Source organism: Cyprinus carpio, chromosome B20 (assembly GCF_018340385.1).
Source record: "Cyprinus carpio isolate SPL01 chromosome B20, ASM1834038v1, whole genome shotgun sequence".
In the NCBI taxonomy this organism is placed as follows: domain Eukaryota; kingdom Metazoa; phylum Chordata; class Actinopteri; order Cypriniformes; family Cyprinidae; genus Cyprinus; species Cyprinus carpio.
The window spans coordinates 17,381,642-17,408,071 of NC_056616.1; the positions used below are offsets into that span (position 1 = coordinate 17,381,642).

General features: G+C 38.5%; 2 pseudogenes; one reads left to right on the forward strand and one right to left on the reverse strand.

Annotated features, from left to right (window-relative positions):
- The first annotated feature begins 4,480 nt into the window (after positions 1 to 4,480).
- LOC122140956 lies at positions 4,481 to 21,405 on the forward strand (annotated as a pseudogene).
- Positions 21,406 to 22,076: 671 nt separating this feature from the next.
- Positions 22,077 to 25,669, reverse strand: LOC122141125 (annotated as a pseudogene).
- Positions 25,670 to 26,430: the final 761 nt, after the last annotated feature.

Sequence of the window (26,430 nt, forward strand, 5' to 3'; positions counted from 1 at the left end):
TTGGTTTTAGTAGCTGAGGTGAATGTTTGTAATTGCAACAGCCTATCATTATAACAAGTTCTACTGCAAACGTTTATATCAGTTGAATAAGATCAACCTTACTCATTATTATTCTTCTATTAATATTCAGTACACTAGACTGATGTCACTGAGTTAAACAAGGACATTCGTGACGGATTTATTGCAAATAATTTCCAGAACCAAACTAAAGTAGAAAGATAAAGAAAGAAAGCTCGTTTGGTTGTTTCTGAGTCAAACACTAGTGAGCTTTATACAAACAAATCTGTTGCAAGTGTAAGATCCTTTCCCCATTTTCAAAGAAAGATTATTCATAAAACAAATTAAAAGTTTTTTAGGTCATAGTGTGGATGAAACCATCAGTATACTTGGCAGAAAAACCTGGAAGTGTGTGATATTATTTGACATCTAACTGTGGGTATATTAGAGAAAACTAGGGAAAGCTAAAGAGACAGGTCTCACCTTAGACAGTTTCTCTCCTCTGAAAGTTCAGAACGTGACCGCCTCAGTATTTACGAGGGTTGTGCAACCTCGATTGTGAACCTCATCAGTGTCCTCATACTCCTCTTATCAGAAGCAAGCTTTCAGTCGAGCCATCTCATTCTGCATCTCCCATGAACCAGGATCTGAAAACCACCGCACCTATTACTACACCTGATCTAGAAACTGACGGCCCTGCTGCCTTATGCCATTAATCACCTCCCACATGAGGAGTTTTCAGAGGTCGGATGAACTCGCTGTCGTCCTGCTGGTATTCCTGTTAATAGCCTAGAAGGCGATATAGTCCACGGACATCTTCACGCGGAAGCTTTCTGTCCTGACATGGTGGTGATACTCTTATGGTTCAGAAAACATGATGTGTAAGCGCCAGGCCAGAAACAGGAAGGGATCTGAGGTCATAAGAAACCTGAGGCTGATCTGTGGTGATATTTGTTGATGGGAGTATGAGGGACTTTCACCTTGGCGAGTTTCCTTCCACAACATAACCAGCTAATTGAAGGACCACCGTTTCTTCTTGTCGGTGCACCAGCTCTCAAAAAGCTCTCTGGAAAGACACGCTCCTGCATCTAACCTGGTGCAGCCATCCACAACACTAGGGAAAATGTCATCGAAAATGGTCCATACTCTGGAGGGACAAGACACCAAATTAGATCAAAATTATAGGATATGAAACTTGTATTCCTATTGAAAACAGTGTGGTATTGGTTCACTAAAACTTGTTAAATTAAAGCAGAATTAAAGCAGACAATAAAAATAATAAACAAATATGTAAAAAACTTAAATTAAAATGTTAAAACATTTCCTTGGCAACTAAAAGAAATAAATGTGCAAGTACTAACACAATGTGGAAAAAAAAGAAGACAAAGAAGAAAACTACCTTACCTAAAAATAAAGTACAATATATAGCACCAATAAATAAGAAAATTATTTATAAACCAATTAACTATAAAAACTAAAATCAACACCAAACAACCTAAAAATGAACAGACATCAAATCACAAGAAAACATCTAAATATTAAGGGGATAAATACTTCTTCTTTCCTTGGAAACGAAACTGAACTAAGTTGAAATACTATAAAAATTAATGAAAAAGAACTCAAAATATACATATTTTCAAAAAACCAAAAACTTAGCAACCTAACAAAATTACTACACCAAACTCACATCAACGTTCGGTCTGGCCTATTCAGAGATTGTTAAGATGCCCACCTTTAAGATTGCTGAGCTGCTTGAAGACAAAACGGGTTGTTAATGTTTATGGCCTTGAGGATCGTGTCGTTTCATGGCTTTCAAGTTAGGTCTGGTACAAACCGCCCATGCACTTCTTGTGCCAGAGACGAGGCAATGGTATGCTGGGAAAATGTCATGGAGTTTCAGGGTGATTCTGCCAGTATTCATCTGAAACAGAGGACATGCCGAATGTCATTAAGGCCTTGTTGAAGATGAAAGCTGAGAGTCTGAAATGCGCTGGAGCGTCTACCGTAGAATGAGCCAGCAAGCTCGCTAGGGCTCGGACCCAAAGCAAACACAGGGATGAGACAGAGGCACTCACGGTTGCAAGTATGGTCATGAACCGTGTTACAGAAGAAACGAGGCCCTATATATCCTCTCCTCGTATCATGGATGGTGTGTGCCATAATGTAGACTCCTACAGGAACAGAAAATTAGACAGGCATGAACCAGGTCGTAATGCATTTCTTTTATAAACTAACAGTGTAAGAAAAAGTCAAAACAAAAGAAATCGTGTTGCGAGCATAAAATCGAGTACAAAACTGTGATCATAATGTCTGGTTTGACGCTGGGAATCTCAGCTAGACATGAGATGTCCTGTCCTTCTTGACGGGAGAACTCTCCTGTGTACAGTAGTGCAGGAGAATGATCATGATCCATGACGACACATAAACAAGGTGACATGAATGTTACTGGAAAGATCTGACTGACAATAACGAAACCACTACCTTCACCTCCTGCAATCTCAATCATGGAACATGTCGGCCTCCCAAACCATGACCTGCGTGATAGCAACCAGAACTGGATGCCGGCCACCTCTTTTCACTTCATGGAAGTTTATGGTCCTCAGAATCTTGTTCTCCATGCTTTCTTCTAGATCAGGCTCGGGTGGACAGCATATCATCGCCTGAGAGGTTTGCTTCAGAATCAAGGAAATCTAGCAATATATTAAAGATGGTCCTTTACAAAATTCAAAAACACAACTTGAAAACGCGGTTTTTATAGCGAAACAAGTGCTTTGGTGTACCTGACTTTCACATAGGTCTGAAAGCAAACCAGCGGTAGAAATGGCTTTGGTGGCATGGGTCCTACAAGTTCTCGCTTTGATGAAAATTGTCTTTGTAAAAAAAACCCTGGCAAGGCTCCCCAGTGAGCCCGATGAAAAACTGGCCAAGAAAAAGAGGAGGTCCGCAGATAGTTTAATATGCACAGCATATCTTTCATCTTTATAAAAAGGTAACTCACTGGGCTGATTGAGGAGCAGATCAATCTCATCTGGCTGGGTCTGATCAATCCCATGTAAGTCAATGCCACTCCATGCCCTCCAAATCCAGGTGTGCGATGCCACAATCCCGCTGCAAGCCATTACATTCTCAAAAATACATTCTGTCAATCCATCAAAAAGTAGGATAGAGCACCAAATATAGAAGCCCATAACATGATTTTATCGGCCCTTGCACTCCAGGATGAATACAAGGACCTGCCCACCTCTTGACCACTCCTCTGTTAGAAACATCACAGTACAGAAGATGGTATACTAGTTACAGTAACGTTACTCAAGAGAAAGTATTAGTACACAGGTGCAAAGCTTCTTTAATAACACTTTTGGTCCTGTTAGATAAAGGTGTTACGTTTATTTATTTGCCAAACTGCAAGTCAAAACAGTAAGTCAGCAACAAAACATTTGGCGCGGAATAGACAAGTACTGAACATAGTATAAATGAACTACTCCACAGAGGTTCTTATGAGGAGTTGATCACTCTCTTTCGGCAGGCACGGGTACATCCGCTTTAAGTTTGGTAGCCATGCTTGTGGAGTATTTTACACTTTAACTAGAATTACTTATTCAATGTCCTCGCTACTGTCTAATAATAATCTAACAACGATTCGGAGCCCCCGAAAACCACACACCATGGACCACGAGACAAGTACTTCCGGTGTGGTCCGAGGCAAAATAAAAGTTCGACGTGAACGTAAAAGAAAATGAAAAAAAAAGTTCACTTTAATAGGCGTATTTAAATTATATTGGAAAGCGTCTTGAGGCAAAGTACACAAGCTCAGTTGTAGGGACAGCACTAAATACATACATATATAAAAATATATTATAGTATAAGCAAAAATTACGAATGAATCAAGACGAATGTTGTGTGCCAGATAATTAACTATTTTTGCCACGGTACTAAAGTCAACACCATGTGCAAAAAACACTGTGTGGACAAATGTGTCCTAAGTTAAAAGCGTATTTGTGTGTGTCTAACATTATTTTCAGCGCTTTCAGGGTTTCGGCGTTAGGTTACGTCCCTAAACTCTGATTGGACAGCCAGATCAGGAGTTTCCTCTCTGATTGGCGGATTGGATATGATTGACGGGGCTATTTGATCTCCGCCGACAAATCACTCACATGTACAGTGAAATTCTACTGTACAGGTACGAAATGGGGTGGAATCCAGAAGTGTTGATCCGCTCAGAGTTTGCGCGTCGTGATGGAGCTGTTTAACTCTCCATGTTCAAAAGACGAATTAACTTCGCATTGCCACTTTTTTCTTTTTGATCGTTTTGGACCTCCATACTGAACTTTTTAAAACTAAGTAACGTTCGCCTTTAAGGAAATGACTGACACGAACTTGAGTTTGAAACGGGTTTTGTGGCGGACTTTTATTAAAAGTACAACCTTTAACACATTTTATGTTTCTCGTCTTGGTTTTTGGTCTTGATTTAAAGGGAATAATCATGCCTGATCACTGGGGGGGGGACAGTACCGGAGTTTATGGACATTTTACCAATGAGGACTATGAAAGCACCTACACATCGGTGTTCTGCACGCGCATGGCTCACTGTACGAATACAGATTGGCGCTTTGGAAAGAGGTTTAAAAACACTCTTTACAATGTCAATTATAGCGGAATGTACAGTATAACACAATTTACAGTACGGACGCTAGCGCGAAGTGCGCAATTATGTCTGTAACTGTATAATGTGTATTACAGAATGTTTGTGTTAACATTCATAACATTGCTTCAGTAAATACTAATAAATTAGTCTATTTTATCTATTTTATTAATGTCTGTCTATCTACAAATGACTTCCTTCCTTGTATAGCACCAAAGTCTCAATGTGGTACCCGTGTTTCGAAAGTGGAACCTCGCCCATGGTTTCTCACGGGTTCATGTAACTTCTTCATCGCGGGTTATATTGACGCTACTCTTAACTTGCTTGTAATGGGTTAGTCATTTATAAGGCTCAAAGTCACACAAATGAACCTGATGTTACATACATTTACCTCATTAGCAAGTAATTTGATTTATTAATAAATGCTCGCAGCAGATTTTATGAGGGATGATTTTACAGAGGCCTGTGCCTGTCTAAGGTAACAGAGCTGCTTACTAACAAATACAGATTGGCTATTACAGAAATAAGACCAACATTTAAAAGATGGTGGAAGATTTTATAATGCTACAAATAATAACATTTACTCGCAAACCGGTATTCACTAAGACCCCAATTAACTAGAAGTATCATAAAAGTGTAATGGCACTTGGTGCACGGTACTGTGGATGTTGCTTGTGCTGTATTTTGACTTTTATTTTAGCCCAGCCCGGTACTGTCATAATATACGGGGGGGGGGGGGGGGTAAAAATCAGAAAAGCAAAAAAAACACAAGTTTTTATAATTAAAATGATATTTTTTGCTTGTGTATGTTAGTTCAGTAAGCATTTTTTAAGTTAAGATGATTATTAACTTTACATACAGAATTGTGATGGTAGAACTTTGTCTAACTTGTGAATCATCGTTGGTTGAGCCAACTAAGAAGGTACTTACACACCAACACATACTGAAAGGGAAGAAACTAACAGTAGAGAACACTAATTGAAACTTAATTATAACATTTTAGAACAAAATAAAATGGAAATGTTATAAATCGAAAAGTTATATGGCGTAGCATTAAAACTTATATTAATTATGGATAAGAAATATTTGTAGCATAAGTCCCCATGCTTTGACCAAAAACTTTAATTCAAGTTCATCTTTTAGAGATTTCAACACTGCGCATGCGCTCAGCAGCCTAGGGTAAGCGAGACCTTCCTCGCCTAACTTGACATTGTAAGTTATTTCTGTTTAAGTTGCTCAAGCTAAATGGGCTCAAATATGGACCTACAAATAACAATTATAATGTACCGTGTCAACGTTATCATCAGTTTGATGGTGAAACAGTCCTATTTTTAAAATTGAGTTTGTCCCTGACAAAAATATTTTCTTTTCAGAATACAAGGGTTGACCCAACATGATACGGGTTAAACTGGATTTCACACGTTGCATGTTTGATGGGCATTAGTCCACAATGCAGATGGGGGTAGTGTAAAATACCCCGAAAAAATAAAATAAAAACTCTAGAAACCTTTTTGCATATTTCTAGGAAAAGTTAGTAAACTAGGAAACGTACACTGTAAAAATATTGTGTCAGATAACCTAATAATGTTTTGTGCAGTAACATCTATGTAACTGGTTTATACCAATTTTAATGTAATTTTAATAGATCAGATAGAAAGGTTCTTAACAAAAAATGGTTGTAATCTAGGATAGAATAGCTTATAAAATAGGAACAACGAGAAATGTTCTATAGTTCTTCTAAAGGTTGCGATTAGTTTTTAAAAATGCAGTGACTTCTTCAATGGATATAAGAAAGTGCTTTGTTTGTGCAAACAGTTTGAACTCTGTCACCCTGTTTCACCGTCAGAATAGCAGATCTAGTTGAACTTTACTCATGTCTAAGAATGATCCTGTATTCTGTGCTGTTAATCAAAGAAGCTCCGCAGCTCTTCCTCTTTTAACCTCTGTTACACTTTTGACTCTGTGCTTAAACTAAAAATGTTGGACTTATCTCTGATATAGAGGAAAAATATAAGTCAGTTTCTGAATGATGACAAAGAAGCATCCTAAACCACACATTCAGTAGGATTGGTTTGGTTAGATTAAAATGAACACTGTTGTTGACTGCATGTTAGGAGGTCCCATTTTAGGTAAGTGTGAATACTGCCAACCGAACCTTGGAGCGGGCCAAACAATCAGACCAAACGAACCACCAAAACAGGATGTGATGTCAGAAGGTTGTGACAAAATATCTGGTTTCTTCTCGTCATAGAAGCGTGTGATGCCCAGTATGGTTCCAGTCCCGGCGTCAGAACCAGCAGATCTGAGATATTTTTGTAAGCTCTTTCTGATTTATAATCTGGGAAAATTACCACTATATGTACACACATGCAATGAAAGCACATTTATCCCAGCATCCAGCATTGGTTTTAGATATTCAGTACAGTTTTTGCAAAAATATACATCATCGAAGGTTCAATGTTAAAACTACACAGTGAATGCTTAGCGAACAGGACCCCTAAATCAATCAGTTACTTTTTTGGTCCTGACCAAAAGAACCAAGAGAACTGAACGGTAAGTGTAAAACACCACCCAGAGTATATCATAGGAACAGGTGATTTTTGTGAAAGCAGGCATGAGTAAAATCCACTGCCCTCAGGTTTTTACGACGGTAAACTGGCGCTTTTCGTGTGACTGGGAAACACTCTTTGATGGGTTGCCCTTTTGGCACTACCCCATTAGCATTTACCCACTAATGGAGGAAGTAGCTGAGTGGTAAAACAACAGATATTCATGGTTTATGTAAACGGCCTGGAGCTGGAATCTTGCGATGGTCCTCTATGCTATGAAGCTTGCTTATCGTAAAAGTGATGTTCTCGATACTGTGGCTTGATTGTTGTTAAAACCTCTTATAAATTGTGGATATGGTCCTCTAATGTTTCTGTAAGGCATGCAGGGGCTGCACACACCACATTCAGGATGGTGTACTCTTTGCTGGCGTTTCCGGTTCTTCCATCCACAGATGTGCGTGGTGGTCCTGCTGAGACTTGCCGTTTGATGGGAAACCCCAGTGCAGTTAAGATCTCTCATCTCTTTCTCGCCCTTTTCTGGCTCGTCTCTCGCATTCTTTTCCTTCATCTTTCTCATTCCTTAAGGCTAAGGGCGGGACGGCTGTCCCACTTCTTGTGCCCCAGCTTGTCCCCACCTAATCTCCTTCCGCGCACACACACGTCTGCTCACTGTTTTTCCACAGCTTTTTTTTATGGGTCTGCGGCCTGTTCGGTCACCTCTCTCTTGTTATTTGTTATTATTTTATTTTTTGTGAACCAGTGAGCTCAGACGGTACAGGTTCTTTCATTACAAGGCCAATTTCTAAAAAAGTATATCATTTTGAACAGCCTACAGGATGTAAATATGGGTGTAAAGTACTTGAAATAGGTGTACTTAATACGGGATCTTTTTTTTATTTATATTTTTTTTGCAGGTCATCTTAACAAGTCTTGGCCTATTCCACTGTCTTGCTGCCCGGTTGTACTGAACTTACAAGTGGATGAAATTAGAAGTCCTGAATAAACTTGTACAGCCAATGATTATTTCATTAATAAAAATGATAGATGGAATTATGCAAACATCTTTAATTTTAACTCTTTGAAACTAACTGACAGTGATTTCTTCATGAAAAAAAAAGGCATCTCCACACTGAGAGAACAATGTGGTTAAACATGTTTCAAAAGAACAACATACTTATTTGAAAATGAAGAATTCTTTTGTACTCCGTGACATTATCATTGTTTACCTTTGTGAGGATTTTGGTCCATTTTAGTGCATCCGTACCAAATAAAAATATGAATTTCTTAGAAAAAGAAAAAAAAAAAAAACTGATCCCAGTCCCTTTGAATGGCAGTGAATGTTTCATCATAACACTACACTGATACTCAAGGTCAGACAGACTGTGACAGCTGGAAATGTATGAGTGCTGTCAGCTGGCAGGCACCCAGACTTATGCCCTCATCAGATGAATTTGTCTCGGTCTCGTACCCAGACATGACATCCTGCATAAACATAGATTTTAAGGGCACAAGTCTACTTCACTCGCCTCGTGTTTTGTGCAAAATTCCCAGAGCAATGATTCAGCGTGAGTGATTTGGTGGCGACTAGAATTACAGGCTGGATGTTAAATTTCAGTCGTGTGTGAGAGGGAAGTATAAAACACATGCTGTACCAAAAACTTGCGTTACAAGATGCCTGGTTACATTTGTTATTCATAAGTTTGACCTGCTTATAGTGCACCCAAAGATCATTGTTTGTGTTTATTAAGCGATCCTGTAGCTTAAACAGTAGAGCATTGCATCTGCAAGGCCAAGGTTCATTGGTATTGATTCCTACGATGAAATTATCAAAATGTGCATCTAGAGATGCAATGTAAGTACCACTCTCTTGGATAATACAAACGTCTGCAAAATGCATAAATGTACAGTAAAAGCAGTACACTCTCCGAAAGAATTATTGAAAGCTGTCACTGAGGTGGTTATGCCGCTTCAAAGGGTACTAATATATACACTTTAGGTACTAATATGTATCTTCAAGGTACCAATATGCTGACCTTTAAGGGGTTAATAAGGTAAGTGTAAATAACATCCACCCCCAGTGACAAGCTAACTTTTGTACTCCTTTTTGTGTCCTGAGACGTGTAGAAGAAATCTGCAGCATTTTTACCCATTGTAAAGCTGTTAAAGGCCGGTAAGTAGAGATGCAGTCTTAATTATTGCTGCAGTTTGTTTTCCTCCCTTTGTGTAAATAAACTAAATTATTTCAAACGTTGTTATCGTTTCCTTTTTGGATCATCCGGTGTATTCCCTGTGTATTCAGAACTGATCTGTTCAGAAAAAACCATCCCGCTAAGAGACAAATGATTTGGTTGTTTTGAGGGCATTGGATCGGAACCGCAATGCGTGACTGCAGCAAAATAAAACAGTCAGCCAGGCCCTAAACAGCTCTGGTCTGACTGATTATTACAAATACTCTAAACATTGATCTCTCGGCTTTCGACTGGTCCTTTTTTGTTTTTTTTTTTGCATTTGGGGATCATAAACAAAACAGGTTGTTTGTGTAATTGGGTTTGATGTGTTACATTGGGTTTGAGCAAAGTAAGTTCTTTTGACTATTGTATAAATAAGAGTAATAATTGTTTCGGTTTAGCTATTTACTCACGCACAGTGACCAACACTGATATACTACAACAATGTCTGTGGCAAAAAAGATTTTGGTTTCATTACATGTTGACAAGAACAGTCGTTACTCTACTCTAAGCCAGCCGGGTTTGTGTTACTACCCTCACACCCTCACTCATTTCCGACCCGAATCACCGATACTTGTTCCAGCCACGAACCTGCGTATTTATCTCTCTCTCTTTAGAGCTACGCTTGTTCAACAGTCCTGTAGTTTGCTCTCTTTATATCTGGTGTGCACTGGGTTGAACGCAATGTCATAGGGGCTACTTCGTCTGAAATAATCTTTATACCGTGTTCTCGTGCCCATCGTCGATACGCTCTGTAACTGGGCCAGTTTTTCAGACGTTTACTGCCGTCGCTGGGTATTGTTGCCGTCTGCACAATAATCTTAGCGACAAATACGTGTGTGGGTCTTCCTCCCTTGGGGCTTGTCCCAAATGGGAAAATTGTTCTTCCCTTCTGGAACTGGCTTCTGCAGTAGACAGCAGTCAGAATGTATAACTAAATACTAACTAGAAAAACACAGCCTATAAACATGACCACCAGCCCATAACACCTAGCTACTCACAAACTCAACACTAACTTTAGTCTTCGTTTTACTAATATTCCTTCAAAATCTGAAACTACACCCCCCACCTCCTATCCATAATCACAAATTCTTGGGTCCTACCCCCATATTGACATCAGAAGATACCAGACGGCTTTGAAATCAGTGTTCATGAAACCTAAGTTGGATAAATAGCACTAAAGTCACTTTTAACCTGCATAAAATGATTTGTTTCCCCATCTATCTACCATCCACAGCCACGGTTAACGCAGACTTTGCGAGCACGTGTGCTCTTTCTCTTTTAAGTAAGCCAGCTCTTAAACAGACGTTCGTGACCTTTGCCGCGCGAACAGCGCACTGCACCCATGGGACGCGTGTTCCACAGCTCTTTTCTAGAGCCCTGTACTGCATAAACTCGCCGGAATGTTGCTTGTGCAACGGGTAGGAATAGAAAAGGCCCCACATGGATCGGAAGTTTGCAAGGTTTTTGTATATAATAATAACAATAATGGTGGAGTGTAAAGTTGACTGACAGACTTTTTCGGTGTGGTTTTTCAGCTCACGTAGAGAATGAGGAGCAGTACATCATCCCGGCATCCTGGAGAGGTTTACGGATAACACTGTGTACAAACGAATGACCCTGAGATGTCCGATTACTTCCTCAGATTTGCTATAGTGTCACTAAGGAGCTCACTGGTCTCTTTAAGAACTTGCGTTGAGCCAGTCTCTGACATTCCAGTATTAGTAGTAAGATTCGTTCTGCTATGAATATTTCAGGCCTGTATTTGTCTTGCCTGTGGCTCGTGCAAAGCAGTGACTGCACACTCTTCAGGAAATACTGCCTGAGTAGAGCGTTTTCACCACTTGACTTCACACTTTTGTTTGAAACTTCTAATATCTTGTTTTGTGCCCACAGCTGCAGAACATGAATAATATCATCACTTTTCCACTAGACAGTCTGCTAAAGGGAGACCTTAAAGGAGTCAAAGGGGTATGCAGTGATATTTGTATAAAATATGTGGTAGCACTTTTGTTAATGCACCAATTCTTACTATGAACTAGTTGCTTATTAGCATGAATATTACTAGCATATTGGCTTTTTATTAGTACTTATAAAGCATGCTTTATAAGGCAAAACCATATTTTAGATCCATTAATCCTACAACATACCTAAACAACTACCTTACTAACTATTAATAAGCAGCAAATTAAATTAATAATTACTAAATTAAAGTTTATTGTGGCAAAAGTCATATTTACTAGTTAGTTACTCTAGTGAGAATTGGTCCCTAAACTAAAGTGTGACCAAATATGTACCTTTCAAACATTTTGGGGTCAATAACAAATGCAGTAAAATAGTCATGTTTTGGAATGTTATTGCAATTTAAAATACCTTTTTAATTTTAGTATATTTTAAAATGTAATCTATTCTTGAGATGGGCAAAGCTCAATTTTCAATTACTTCCAGTCTTCAGTGTCACACGATCCTTCAAAAATCATTCTAATATGCTGATGTTGTAGAAAAAAAACAAATCAATGTTAATTTTTTTTTTCCCATTATTTATTTTATTTAAAAATATAAGGAATTCTCACAAATACAATGATTATGGTGTTTGTGTTGTTTTTTTAAATATATATTTGACCTTAAGGTCGCTTCATATGTTCACTGTGCTTTTATTTGTTCATCAGGATCTGAAAAAGACGTTTGATAAAGCATGGAAGGATTACGAAACCAAACTGTAGCACCTATTAAGCTCTTTTATAATAATCTCAGAATATATATAAAAAGTAATAGTCGTTACAGATTGATCAGTGAACATTAAACTGTTTACACTCATGAAGCCCCTAGTGAATTGCATATCTTTGAGATATTCCCTGTTCCTTACAGCATGATGCACAAAAGGAAACAAATTCTGAGCAAAGTTTAATAACTGTAGATTAGTTTATTTGACTCTAGCATACAGGGGAAAAGGGGAGGTTGCACTACTAGTAGGAGGTTGAGTTATTTCAGATGATTAAAATTGTGAACTATCGTCTTTAATTCCTGGGCCTGTAGCATAGATGAAGAGTTTATCATAGGGTGGGTGCCACACCTTAAGTAAACAACAGCACCGGCAAATAGTGTGTTTATGCATTATGAGGCATCGATGAAAGCCTAATGTTTTGTGAATGGTTAAGTACATACTCCAGTAATTTTCTTTTCATGTCAATGCTCTAAACTTATTTACAGGGGCAAGATTGAGAAAGAAAAACGGGAAACATGCCAAACAGCACGGTCTGATCAGAACAGAGATCAGCGGAGGAGAGATTGCAGAAGAAATGGAGAAAGAAAGAGCGCAGTCTTTTCAGCTTCAGATGTGTGAAGTAAGTAATGTTGTTCACATACAGTACAACCAGCATCAGAAAGGGCATCTCTTAATTTTTTGAAGTGTGCAAACGGTGATGGACCTAGTACACTTCTTGTCTTAGTAATATAAGACACACATACATGCATTTTCACTAAATGTTAAAGAGAATATTTTACATTTTGATCATGACTCTTTTGAAACTTAGTTAACGAATAGTTAATGGAAATACAAAACCAAAAGAAAGCAACTGAAATGATTGTTTTTCAATACTTTTTTTCCTAGTATCTCATTAAGGTGAATGAAATTAAAGTCAAGAAGGGAGTTGACCTGCTCCCAAAACCTTCATCAAATACTTTCATGCCCAGGTGCAAGTAATGTTGGTTTATAATACTCATTTCCCCTAGTAACAATACATTTCATTTTTTTAAATGAGACTTTTTAAAGAATTGGTTTCTTGTTTCTACACAGTTTTCCTTCCAGGATGGGTTAAAAGTTGTGGACAAACTGAAAACCTTTCATGGAAAAACTCGCCACAGACTTAACTGCAGTATGTTTTTTGATATCGCTGTCGGCTCTTTTGAAGATATATTCTTTATTTAGACAGAGCAAGTTCATTTTCTTATATTCTGATGTTTGCTGTTGCTTGTGTGTGAATTGCAGAACAAGCAAGACACAAGATGCAGGAAAGAAAAACAGCTAATGCAGCTGAGAGATATTCTCAAATCTTGCCCTACAGTCAGAGTGTAAGGAGGGTGAGTCCAAAAATATTTGGTCTTGACCATGACTTGATTGGACGATTGCTTAATTTAGTGGTAGTCTTGTTGTTTGTGTGTTTGTGTGTGGAAAGGACCTCCAGTCAAAGCAGAATGAAGGCTATAGTCTTCACCAGCCCTGCAGGGCAATAAAGCTCACGGCACTGAGCGATCTGGAATGCTCCTCAAACGCAGCGAAGGGTGAGTTTGTCTGGCACTTCAATGATATTGTCCAGTGCATCCTTTTTAAAGTTTGCGTGATGAATGCTTCTCTCCATCTTACAGACTGAGGAAGGTTTTGGCAGAAAAGGAAGTGCACTCTGAAAAAATGGATTATTGACTATTTCTCATGGAACGGTAGGGGGAATAAAACAAGGCACTATGTGTGTAACTCCTTTCAGAATTAGTTTTTGTTTTGCAAGGTTTGGCTCCCACTGTATTTTTACAGCGTTTGAGGGCTAATCTCAAAATACCATTTAGAGGCACTTTCATAAGGATTTTATAATATAATATAGTTTGTTCATGTATTAATAAAAAGTATATATCTTTTTATTTTTAAAATTGTAGAATTGTAATTAATAAAATTACTGTATGTAAAATAAAACTCTGAGAGTCTATATAATAGAATTATAATTGTTACATGGCTGAATTTTTTTCATATATATAAAAATATGTTGTATTAAATTAATTAATGACTTTTTTTTAAATAAACACAATCATTCTTTATATTAATGTAATGTGTAGACTAAATTAGAATCTACAGGATATAGCCCATTTCAGTGGGTATTGCGGTTAATGTGTAATAAATCCCCTAAATGGGTTACCTACTTTTTTTCTGCTCTTTCTTTTCTTGCTCTTTCTCCCGCTTTTGTTCTTGCAGGCCAAAACGCACCGCCAGCAAACCTGAACCTCTTAACCTGCCAAGTGAAGTGTAACCACAGATGAGAAAAAACTGCTTTGATGACTCTTATATCACGTAATAAAACTCCTTTTAACAACAAGCACAGTCCCCAGTACTCTCATAAATTCAGAGCCAGTATTCTCAGAGTCTGTTCATGGTTCATATGGTTGGTTGGTCATTTTTTAATTGGCTTACTGTTCTCTTCCATCTTCTAGATGACAGAACGTATTCACTTTCCAGGCACGAGGACGAAGCAGCCAGTGCCAAAAAAATGTGAGTGTGTGTGTGTGTGCTCACACAAATTTTACATGATTTTACCATGTGAGAATGTAATTATTAACGTCCATCATTTCTGTCTTTTCGTCTCTTCATGTGTATCTGTCGATTTCAGATGGGTGTCTGTGCTCCAGAATAGTAAAGAGGACGGCACTGAAACAACGCCTTTAAGGATGATCAGAATGAGTGAATAGAGAACAACGATCGTGCGGGAGCTGACCATGGCTATTGTGGAGAGGTGAAGAAGATGAGTGGCAATGACGTGTGCTGTGACTGTGGAGCTTCCAGTAAGCAATATAGGCTTTGATGTAATGTTAACCTAGTGGTTAAGTAGCATCAGGGGGCTGGGGACTGAACTTATGTTGCAAAGTTTGAATCCTACAAGGTTTGATCCCTGAGTTTGTAAAAATGCAATTGGAATGGAATAAGATGTAAAGACTATGGCTGAATCCAAATTAATGGTACTGAATCGTTTTTGTTGGTGTGTTTTCTGTGTTATTTGCCCAAACTCAACAGACATATTAGGAGAGTGTGATTCTTGCCTCAGCTCACTCTACTTTTTTTTTTTTTATTGAAATTCTACACCCTGTGCTTCCTGTTTTGCATCTGGCCTTTCCACTTCTCTTTGTACATTGTATGAAACTTAGTCATTCCAGCAGAACTTGTTTTATTGTTTAGATGAAAGTTGTTCTTAAACAAAATAACCCTGTATGAAATTCAAAATGAACATCAGTGGCTCTTCACTTGTTCTTTACTGCAGATCCAACATAGGCTCTCCACAAACCTGGGTGTGTTGATTTGCATCGAATGCTCTGGAATCCATCGGGAAATGGGGGAGTCCCACTACTCCAGAATATCAATCTCTGACACTGGAGTCTTGGGCACATCTGAACTCTTGGTAAAGTCTTGTAACAAATTGGTCATTTTTGAGAAGAAATTGCAAACATACAGATTGTGATGATTTTAAATGGGTTGCAGCTTGCTGACAGTGTGGGCAATGCAGGATTCAATGAAATCATGGAAGCAAACCTGTTCAGCAGAGATCCCCAAACTCCAACCCTTCTAGTGACATGTGAGAGATCAGTTTCACTGACATCTTTTAAATTTTTTTAAATTCATTTTTTTTTATACATTATACATGTCTCACATTAAGATCTTGCTCTTTTGCTTTCAGTTTTTTTTTTAGTTTTCACATTATAAATTTCATTACGTTTTCTCTCGCAATTGTTCTTCAGGCAGGTCCGAAAAGACTTCATTACAGCCAAATACAAAGAGAAGCGCTTCGCTCAGAAGAAGTATGCAGATAACGCGGCCCGGCTGCATGCACTGTGTGATGCGGTAAAGTCCCGGGACATCTTCTTCTCTGATCCAGGTGTATGCTGAAGGGAGTGGACCTGATGGAGACCATTCAACAAACTAACCAACATGTGAGTCGTAGGTTGGAGTCATTGTGTGTTTCTTTTTTCTAACACCACCGGTGTAGTCCGATTCTTGAAACAAATGACTCTTATGGGTTGGTTCATTTTAGTAAATCAAATACATAGTAGTGTGATTTGCATCAGTATCTTTTTTTAATAAATGTTTTTAATAATGTAATATATATATATTTGCTTTTTCACTGACAGGAACCTGGTGAGACAGCGCTATACATCTTGCAGTACGAATGGTGGACCGGAACTCTCTCCATATTGTGGACTTCATTGTACAGAACAGGTACTCCACTGATGTTCAGTATTTTAGCTAAAATAAGATTTTATTCATATTTTATATGCATATTATTCAGGACATTTTACATGTCCATATGTGTGTGTATGTGTTTGTGTATGCAGTGGTAATTTAGACAAGCAGACTGCCAAAGGGAAGCACAGCGCTGCACTACTGCTGCTTGACTGACAATAGTGAATGTATGAAGCTGCTACTGCGGGGGAAAGCATCTGTCACCATTAGTAAGAGTTCATATAATTTTCTCTAAACTCAGGAATTCAAACTAAACACACACATGCACACACACACACAAGAAACTAATAATGAGACATTCTGCATTCAGTCATTTATTAGTAGTATTTTATATAAACTACTGTTTTTTTTTTTTTTTTTGGTCATGTCTGAAATAAGAAGACAAAGAAACTTTTTTTCTTGTTTTTCTTGCAGCTAATGATGCAGGAGAGTCTCCTCTGGATCTGGCAAAGCGTCTCAGACACACAAAATGCGAGGAGCTGGTGTGGTACATTTGTTGTTTAATGCCAGCAAAAATCCTGAAGGTGCTGATTTTTGCTCTTCTTTGCTTTTCTTGAGAGCAAGTTCTTTGTCTTTTCATGAGATTGTGTTCACACTAATTCCCCATCCAATATGTTTGTCTGTGCTGTGTGCTTGACAGCTGACTCAGGCACAAACAGGGAAGTTCAACGTCCATGTGCATGTGGAGTATGACTGGCGTCTGCATAACGATGACCTGGACGAGAGTGAAGATGAGATGGAAGACAAGGTTAACATACTTTTTTTACAAAAAAGAAGCCATTTAATTCAGTTATACTCTCTTTAAGATTCTTTTTCACAATAAATTAATACTTTTATTAAGCAAGGATGCATTAAATTGACCAGAAGTAACAGTGAAGACATTTATAATGTTACCAAAGATTCAAATAAATGTTTTTCTTCATTAGCTTAGTTAACGCTGAGGAGAACATAAGTGGTTTTGTAAACAATCATGCATGTACTTTATGCAAACCTCATTCACTCTTCACTAAATAGTGAATGTCACATAGTTTATTACCATAAAGATCAAAAATGTATTTGGACAAAGAGAATATTGAGCACTAAATATTGATACCTTTTGGCTCATCCTTATGTTGTTGATTTTGTGTTTCAGCCTATTCCCAACAGGCGTGAGGAGCGTCCAGTTAGCTGTATATTCCAGGGACTGGCCCCATGAAGCCCGACATGAGCGCCCTGGCACGGGACGTGGCTAATGTGGTCAATAACAAGCAGAGGGCTTTTATTCCTAGCATGATCTGCAATGAGACTTACGGCACCATGCTTGATGTTAATCCACCACCTTTGGGTTTACCAGGGATGCCGGGTTTTCCTCCTCTACCGCTTCGTACCTTGGGAAGGGTGTGAGTAGCATTCAGGCATGGTGAGTTGAGAACCTTCTGGTAGAAAATTCAGAAAGCTTTCATTCTGAAATAGATTGCTTACAAATGTACACTGCTCAAAAAAATTAAAGGAACACTTTGAAAACACATCAGATCTCAATGGGGAAAAATATCATGCAGGATATCTATACTGATATGGGACTGGGTATTTGTTAGGAATGAAAAGATGCCACACATTGTTTAATGGAAATTAAAATACCAACCTACAGAGGGCTGAATTCAAAGACACTCAAAATTAAAGTGAAAAAAGGATGCAGCAGGCTAGTCCATTAAGCTGAAATTTCATTGCAAGGAACATAGAATGGTACTCAGTAGTTTGTATGGCCCCCAGGCCTGCTTGTATGCATGCCTGACAATGTCAGGGCACGCTCCTAATGAGACGAAGGATGGTGTCCTGGGGTATTCCCTCCCAGATCTGGACCAGGGCATCACTGAGCTCCTGGACAGTCTGAGGTGCAACCTGGTGATGTCAGTTGGACCAAAACATAATGTCCCAGAGGTGTTCTATTGAATTTAGGTCAGGCGACATGTGGGACATTCAATGGTATCAATTCCTTCATCCTCCTGTGAAACTGACTGCATACTCTCGCGTCATGAGGCCGGACATTGTCGTGCACCAGGAGGAACAAGGACCCAATGCACCAGCGTAGGGTCTGACAGCGGGTCCAAGGATTCCATCCCGATACCTAATGGCAGTAAGTGTGCCATTGTCTAGCCTGTTGAGGTCGCTGTTGTGTTCCTCCATGGATATGCCTTCCCAGACCATCACTGACCCACCACCAAACCGGTCATGCTGAACAGTGTTACAGGCAGCATAACATTCTCCACCGCTTTACCAGACACTTTTACATCTGTCACATGTGCTCAGGGTGAACCTGCTCTCATCTGTGAAAAGCACAGAGCTCCAGAGGCGGACCTGCCAATTCTGGTGTTCAATGGCAAATGCCAATCAAGCTACACGTGCCAGGCAGTGAGCACAGAGAGCCCACTAGAGGACGTCAGGCCCTTAGGCCACCCTCATGAAGTCTGTTTCTGATTGTTTTCTCAGAGGCATTCACACCAGTGGCCTGCTGGAGGTCATTTTGTAGGGCTCTTGCAGTGCTCATCCTGTTCCTTCTTGCACACAAAGGAGCAGATACAGGTCCTGCTGATGGGTTTAAGGACCTTCTACTGCCCTGTCTAGCTCTCCTAGAGTAACTGCCTGTCTCCTGGAATCTCCTGCATGCTCTTGAGACTGTGCTGGGAGACACAGCAAACCTTCTGGCAATGGCACATATTGATGCGCCATCCTGGAGGAGTTGGACTGCCTGTGCAACCTTTTTTGGGTCCAGGTATCGCCCTCATGCTACCAGTAGTGACACTGACCCTAGCCAAATGCAAAACTAGTGAAAAACAATCAGAAAAGATGAGTAGGGAAAACAATTGTCAGTGGCCTCCACCTGTAAAACGATTCCTGTTTTTTTTTTTCTAATGGTTGCCCATCTAGTTGCACCTGTTGTTAATTTTTATTAACACCCAAAGCAGCTGAAATGAATTAACAACCCCCTCTGCTACATAACTGACCAGATCAATATCCCAGAAGTTTAATTTACTTGATGCTATACTCTGATTAAAAAGTGTTCCTTTAATTTTTTTGAAGCAGTTGTAGATTCAGTAACAGTCATAAACGTACATATTAAAACACCATTGTATGTGTTTGTGATGTCAGGGTGGAGTGCCTCCAGCAGAGATGGTCCGGGAGGCAGAGATCTTGCTCAGACCCTTCAAACCCTCAGAGTCCAGACAAAAACATCTCAGTGTATGGTGAGTCTTACACCCATTTCTATACAGACTATTATTTCTATATTACATAGTCAACAAAACTCTGCACCAAGGCTGCATTTATTTGATCACTAAAAGTTTACTATCAATGTAAAAAACAGTTGTGCTACTTATTATTTTTGTGGAAATCATGATCCATTTTCCATTCTTTGATGAACAGAAAGTTCAAAATAACAACATTTATTTAAAATAGAAATCATTTGTAGCATTACAAATATCTGTACTGTCGCTTTGGATTAATTCAATTCATTCTTGCTGAATAAAAGTGTTAGTTTCTTTAAATAATTTTTTTTTAACTTTTGAACAGCAGTTTTGTTGAACATTGCTGTTCCATAATGCTCTGCTAGCTCTAACACCTGGTCAACCAATTTTAAACTACTTATGGAACAGCGATAGAAACCAAGCACCATGTTCCAAAAACCAAGCTGGTTTTTCTTGTAGGCATATGCATAACAGGTCTTGTCTCTCCTATAGTGCTCCCCCCTGCTCCACCACCACTCCTCCTGCGGCCAAGAGACCACTGCCTCCAGATCCAAAAGGCAGAGCTCTTCCCCAAGTGCCTCCGGTTCCATCTGCACCCTCTGCTCCCCCAGTAATACCACCCGCTCCAGCTAGACCAGCGCCCATAGTGCCACCAGCTCCAGTGTTGCCCACGTCATTTTCATATAAAACCCCACCTCCTCCTTGTACCACCACAGCCTAAAGCCCCTGCACACCAAACCAGTTAAAAACCCCCACTAGGTAAGATGTGACCTCCCCGCTGCATTACAAATAACAGATTATCAGATGCTGTGTTTTTTTATAGGGATTTCAAGTGTTGGTTTTGTAGCATTGTTAGCATTGGCTACATTATATCAGCTGCAGTGTTCTGTGTATTTCTCAGGGATCCTGTTGGTCCTTTTCAGTAAAGATGCTAATGTAACTAAGCTCCACCCACTGTCCCCCCGACAAGTGACAAAACAGGTGTGAATTTAATGATGCTTACATACACGATTGAAATACAGCTCTAAATCCAATAAATTGATATATTTTAGGCTGAAATAAGCATAAAATGGTTATTTTTTATTAAAACTTTTTTCGCCCCTTCCAGATTCTGGGCCATCATCTGCCTCCGCAACAGCTCCGTGTTCCCTACTCCCAAACCCAGAAATGGCCCACCTCCTGTAAGTGACAGGCCATTAAAAATATTTTTTTCCCTCTCAAAAGTAAACTACCATTCAAAAGTTTGGTGTGGGTGTGATTAGGTATGATGGTTTTTGAAAGCCTCTGTTAACTTTATCAGAACAACGAGTAATGAAAATGTGTGTTTTTAAACTGTAATTGTGATGTCAGTGGCAAATCTAAAACATTTCTACGTTGTTTCAGAAACAGAGACCTAAGAGAGTAAAGGCCCTGTATAACTGCTGTCAGGCTGATAAGCCAGATGAAACTCACCTTCTCTGAAGGAGAGGTGATAATAGTGGATGGAGAGGAGGACAAGGAGTGGTGGGTGAGTACGCAGTCCTACTTTTAACACAGTACATGTGCACATCAGGTGACTAAATCATGTGTGATCCCGATGACTCCTGCAGGTGGGCCACATTGACGGGGAGCCAAACAGGAAGGGCGTTTTTCCTGTCTCATTTGTTCACTTCATCACTGACTGATGTCATACATTGTTGTCTTACGAAGATCACAGGAAACCTGAGACCGCTGATTATTTAACTAGTCGCCTTCAATATGCCTGGATGGTGGTGTACGGGGACATTCACAAACATAAGACCTCAGGAAACGGGCTCACTTTATCAATTATTCCGATTCCAAGTGCAATTACCTCTAACTTTAATGCAGAAATGATGTATGAACTGTGATGAGTGCTATGCTTTATATGGGGACCATTTGTTTTTTATAAACTGTAATATTGTTGGATCCTTACTTTTATCTTTATAGAGCTTTTTTATCTATATCAGTTGCAGAGCAACTCTTATTTTGCAAGTGCAATTAAGTGACATGTAGCTTGCATACAAGTATGTTCTGCGAGTTCTGTTACCGAAAAAAGCCATTAAACCTTTTACTCTGTACATTTAAAAGACTGGTTTTATTTTCAGCACTAGAGATATATTTTTACAAAATAACTGACAGAATATCAAAGTAGTGGCTCAACAGTTCACAGTATTGTTATACATTTTAATAGTTACACTACAGTTGAAAAGTTTGGGATAAGATTTTTTTTATATATTTCTGTAAGAAATCTCTTATGCTTGACTCCACACAGCAATAGTGTCAAATATTATTACTGTTTAAAATTACTATTCTAATATATTTTAAAATGTAATTTATTCATGTGACTACGTTACTCCAGTCTCCAGTGTCACATGATCCTTCAGAAATCATTCTAATATCCTCAAACTTTTGAACTGTAGCATACATTTACAAAGCACTCCCCATTATAAAAGAAGGACATCTTGCCATATTGAAACAGGGTCCAAGGTCTATCTTCGAACACCACAGATTTTATTAATTTACAGCATAGTCAGATGGTCCAAGAAATAAAAAATAATGACCCTTTTCAAAAGACAACCTTCAAGTTACCTCATAATGGTTATAGAAAAAATACTTTAAACTGTTCAAAATACTCATCCGTATATTTACAAATCAAAAATCTCCATGTGACGTCTTTAACCCAGCAGAGTGAATAGATGCACAGTGGTCTCTGCAAAAAGGCCAACAAAGTCTGTTTAGATGGGCTAGTTTGTCTGAAAGAAGCAAAGGCTCTTCTTTTAGGTCCTTAAGCGCTCTGTACAGCTGCTACAGTATTTGAAACATCTGCAAAAACAAACGGGAAAAAACATGTTCAGTCAATCATTCTGCAGCCCTATCCAATGCAATATCAACTGCTTCAACTGAACAGTTATCATGTTTATAGAGGTCCCACAGGTGCCGGATCTTCATCCACTGGAGTGGAAGCCTTTCTCCTCTGCAGTGGGTGCTTGATCAGAGTAGTTGTTCCACTGGAATAAGGTGGGTACACCCTCTTTCTTCAGCAAGCGGCACCCTTTAGGAGTCGACACATCTTCTCTCTTGAAATGACGACTGCAGACTCTCAAATGGGAAGTGATGATTAAATACTTGCGTCGCATATCCACTTTTTGCGTCTTTCTTCGTCCGTGGGGAAAGAGTGAAAGCTCAGCACAGAGTTGAACTTTGAGGAAGCCGAACACAATGGGACACATAACAATGTTCAGCTGCACTACAGTCTTCCCCGCCGTTGAAATTTAAACTTTCTGGATGCCTTTACTACAATGAGATATTGGGTATATTTGTAAACAGTTCTTAGTTCTATACTTCAAAATGAATCATTTGTTGAATCGTAGATACGTCCATTGCATAATGCGGGTTTCTGAATAACTATCCACAAGCACTGAGATTTGTTTGTTTACTGGATATTTTTGTTCTTTAACAGCTAATACCATTTAAATGTTTGGGATCAGTATGTTTTTTTGTTTTTGTTTTTGAAAGTATCTTTTTCTTGCCAAGGTTGCATTTATTTTTAAAATATTAAATATATATTCCTGTGATAGCAAAGATGTATTTTCAGCAGCCATTACTCCAAGTTATCAGTCGTGACATGATCCTTCAGAAATCACTAAAATGTAACATTTCAGGATTCATTGGTGAATTGAAAAGTCAGGAAAACAGCTTTTTATTTGAAATAAAAATCTTGTCTAACATTATGAATATATTTACTATCACTTCGAGCAATTTACTGTCTTCCTGCTGAATAAAAATATTAATTTATTATTGATTGTGTTTATGGGGTGAAGTATAATGTTTTAATGAAAAAAAAAATTACTGACCCCAAACTTTTGAATGATATTGGTCAAAATGCATCCAAGTGTGGAATACGCCTAACCTGATATTAATGGTTGTGTGTGTATCCGGCTTTCCTCTAGTGTTAGAAAGCAGGCTGGTTTGACAAGCTTCGATTCTGTGTTAGCTGGATCCACAGCTTCACTGGGGGGCCCTCGGTCTCACAGGTGAGTATGTGGAATGGGCCCCCGGCAGCCTTCCAAGTGGATCTGGATAGATTCCTAGAACAGGATGTAAATATTAGTTCATATTACACATATTCCTTCCAGCTATCAGATGAGTGTCCTTTAATCATTATTCAGGGGTGGGCAAGATACCCAAAATGAAACACCAAATGTCCTTTCCCAGTTGTCCCCTTTACTTCAAAATCCACCAAAATATTTGTTTAGAAAGGTTTTTAGGGTTTTTGCTTAAAAACTGTGCTTGATCTGTGGATATTTTTCTCCCAAAGTAATTGATAGGGGACTTGTATTAATGGTTTGAAGTTAAAAACACCTTAAAGATAGATTTGTTTATTACAAACACACAGCTTTTAACTTCAGAGGATATGAATTGATGGACTGGAGTCATGTGGATTACTTGTGGTTTATTGCGATGTTTTTATCAGCTGTTGGTATTTCACTGCAGAGGATCCATTAGTGAGAATGTGATTTCATGCTAAATTTCTCCAGATCTGTTCTGATGAAGAAACAAGCTCATCTTACTCGTCTTGAATGGCTTGAGAGTCAGTTTTTATTTTTGGAAGACGAACACTTTATTGTGACTTTATTGGCGATCACAACAGACAGGTGAAATTATTACAGGCTTCTAATATAAGCTTTCTGTCACATTTAAAACCTCACATGGATTCCAATATATATATTGTCAAAAACCGCCCAGCCCTAATTGTAATTAGTGCTGTCAAACGATTAATCACGATTAATTGCATCCAAAATAAAAAGTTTTTGTTTGTACTGTGTCTATTATTACGTATATCAATATATATATACAATACACACACACATGCACCTATGTATTTTGAAAAAATATTTAAAAACAAAAAAAAATATATATATATATATATATATATATATATATATATATATATATAATTTTATATGATATATTCCTCTTAAATGTATATGTACATGTGTGGTTGTATTTATATATACATAATAAAAGTATATACAGTACACACATATATTATGTAAACAAAAAAAAATGTTTTTTTTGAATGGGATGTTAATCGTTTGACAGCACTAATTTAAATATTTACATTTTAAAATGACACCTAAGACTCAAAGTCTTTCAGCAGTTGTCTCATCACGCTTACCTCAGTGGGAGGGGGCACCTCTAGCTTGGACTCTTCAGGGGCCCTGATGGCTATTATAGTCTGGTCCTTGAAAACACCAATCTGACAGATGTCCTCATATGGTCACCTAAGCTGAGGTACAACAGCAGTTAAGACCAAAACACCTGAAACGACTTCTACAACATTTGTTTAGAATAACTATCACAGAACTATGAGAGGAATCTTCAGCATTGTCTTTTTGAGGGCGGGTCAGGGCGAAGAGCTGTTGGGCGTCAGTCTTTGATGAGCCAGTCAAGGCCTCCTCCGTCGACTTCAGATGAACGTAGGTCATGCTTTGGCTTGAGCCTTCATTTTCCCAAGCTGCTGTTTGCTGATGGATTCCTTGAACATGTATAGAAAAATCCCTGTGTAAATCAAACCTCTAGACTCACTTCCAACTAATGTATTTCAATGGACAAATTTCACTCTTACAAACTACCAAATCTTGTTGTGGAACTGTGGAAGTAGCATTCAGTTTAAACTTACATCCACTGGATCTTGTTTTTGGACGTCTTTTTGATTAGCTGGATGCCGTCAAGCACATTAGTGATGTCATACACCCGTCTCTTTCGTGTGCCCAGTTTTCGAGTACCCTCATTGAGGTCAAGGACTTCATTCGGTGCCGAGTGAAGTAGCTGCATGAAGCGTTTGGTCAGTCGTCCAAGAGCAACGTCAGAGCGATTCGGAACTGGAATGAAAATTTAGAGCTTTTTTAAACCTTTGGTCAAAGTACATTCAAATTCAGTGCAGCATCAGAAAAGTGATGAATTCAAAACTTTTGAGAACATCCCATACCTTGACTGGTGGATGCCCCTGTTGCTTGATTCATATTGATAATGTTGGGATATAGCTAGTTAAACTAAAAGAAAGGACATTGTATAAGGAATGGGAAAAATAATCAATATTGTTTCATTACTTTCGTAGCAGTTATTTAATGTAGTGTTACCTTCCAGTGATCGATACTGTCCTTGTACTTGACTATTCATGTTATGTGAAGCATCAATCTGCAACATTCCCGCGTGACTGTGGGTCCTTCATCACTCATCTTCCTCAAAAATCATCCTCAAACTCCATATCATAAAGATCATCTTCTGCAGCAACCCCAACCCACCCTTTCCAAGACAAAATTAAGGTTAATAAAACTTGATACTGCATAGCGTTATCCAACGTATTTAATAGAAAAATCACCCCAGCTATTTGAGCACATGTATTTTTATGTGAATCCAAAAATGAATGTGACCATGGATCACAAACCCTGTCAGAAGTAGCACATGTATATTTGTAGCAATAGCCAAACCAAATATATTAGATGGTTCAAATTATCGATTTTTTTTTTATGGCAAAAATCATTAGGATATTAAGTAAAAGAATAAGTTCCCTGAAGATATTTTGTAAATTTCCTACTGTAAATCTATCGAAAAACTTAATTTCTGATTAGTAATATGCATCGGTGCTAAGAACCTAATTTGGACAACTTTAAAGCCGATTTTTTCAATATTTTGATTTTATTGCACCCTCAGATTCCAGATTTTCAAATTGTTGTATCTCAGCAAAAATATAATTTCAATGGCAAGCTTATTATAAAGCTTTCATATGTATAAA